The 1710-nt window shown below is 20.0% G+C and overlaps 1 long non-coding RNA gene across 1 annotated transcript; it reads right to left on the reverse strand.

Moving 5' to 3' along the window:
- Nucleotides 1-441: 441 nt before the first annotated feature.
- Nucleotides 442-1323, reverse strand: LOC143378170 (uncharacterized). Its single transcript, XR_013087740.1, has 2 exons — nucleotides 1194-1323; nucleotides 442-831 (listed from the first exon to the last, which is right to left on the reverse strand). It is a non-coding gene; the product is annotated as an uncharacterized LOC143378170 (long non-coding RNA).
- Between the last annotated feature and the right edge of the window lie 387 nt (nucleotides 1324-1710).

A 1710-nucleotide genomic window follows, 5' to 3' on the forward strand; every position in this document is an offset into this window, starting at 1 on the left:
TTTCCTTTAATTTATTTACCTATTTTTTATTTACCTTTTTTCTTTGATTTATTTAGCTATTTATCTCTATTCATACACCAATCTTTTCTCTAGATAATTTACCTATTTTTTCTCTCTTTATTTACCTATTTTTTCTCTATTTTATTTACCTACTTTTTCTATATTTATTTACCCATTTTTCTCTAGTTATTTACCTACTTTTTTCTCTAGTTTATTTACCTATTTTTCTCTATTTATTCACCTATTTTCTCTATTTATTTATCTATTTTTTCTCTAATATATTTACCTATTTTTTCTCTAGTTTATTTACCTATTTTTATCTATTTATTTGCCTATTTTTTCTCTATTTTATTTTCCTATTTTTTTATCTATTTATTTACCTACTTTTTCTCTATTTATTTATCTATTTTTTCTCTAGTTATTTACCTATTTCTTTCTCTCATTTATTTACCTATTTTTTCTCTGTTTAGTTACCTATTTTTTCCTTTAATTTATTTACCTATTTTTTATTTTCCTTTTTTTCTTTGATTTATTTAGCTATTTATCCATATTTATACACCTATTTTTTCTCTAGATAATTTACCTATTTTTCTCTATTTATTTACCTCTTTTTTCTCTATTTATTTACCTATTTTTCTCTATATATTTACCTATTTTTCTCTATCATTTATTTACGTATTTTTTCTCTGTTTATTTACCAATTTTTTCCTCTAATTTATTTACCTATTTTTTTATTTACCTTTTTTTGTTTGGTTTATTTACCTATTTTTCTCTATTTATTTACCTATTTTTCTCTATTTATTTGCCTATTTTTTTCTCTATTTCATTTACCTATTTTTTATCTATTTATTTATCTATTTTTCTCTATTTATTTACCTCTTTTTTCTCTATTTACTTACCTATTTTTTCTCTATATATTTCCCTATTTTTTCTCTATTTATTTACCTCTTTTGTTTTCTCTATTTATTTACTTATTTTTCTCTAGTGATTTACCTCTTTTTCAGTATTTATTTACCTCCTTTGTTTCCTCTACTTCATTACCTATTTTTTCACTGTTTATTTACCCATTTTTTCGTATAATTTATTTACCTATTTTTTTATTTACCTTTTTTTTATTCATTTAGCTATTTATCTATATTTATACACCAATTTTTTCTGTAGATAATTTACCTATTTTTTCTCTCTTTATTTACCTATTTTTTCTCTATTTTATTTACCTACTTTTTCTCTGTTTATTTACCTATTTTTCTCTATTTATTTACCTCTTTTTTCTCTTTTTATTTACCTATTTTTCTCTAGTTATTTACCTACTTTTTTCTCCAATTTATGTACCTATTTTATCTATTTATTTGCCTATTTTTTCTATTTTATTTACCTATTTTTTTATTTACCTTTTTTCTTTCATTTATTAGCTATTTTTCTCTATTTATACACCTACTTTTTCTCTAGTTTATTTACCTATTTTTCTTTATTTATTCACCTATTTTCTCTATTTATTTATTTTTTTTTTTCTCTAATTTATTTACCTATTTTTTCTCTATATATTTACCTATTTTTCTCTCTCATTTATTTACGTATTTTTTCTCTGTTTATTTACCAATTTTTTCCTCAAATTTATTTACCTATTTTTTTATTTTCCTTTTTTTGTTTGGTTTATTTACCTATTTATCTATATTTATACACCTATTTTTTCTCTAGATAATTTACCTA

This window comes from Andrena cerasifolii, unplaced genomic scaffold, assembly GCF_050908995.1.
Source record: "Andrena cerasifolii isolate SP2316 unplaced genomic scaffold, iyAndCera1_principal scaffold0789, whole genome shotgun sequence".
In the NCBI taxonomy this organism is placed as follows: Eukaryota; Metazoa; Arthropoda; class Insecta; order Hymenoptera; family Andrenidae; genus Andrena; species Andrena cerasifolii.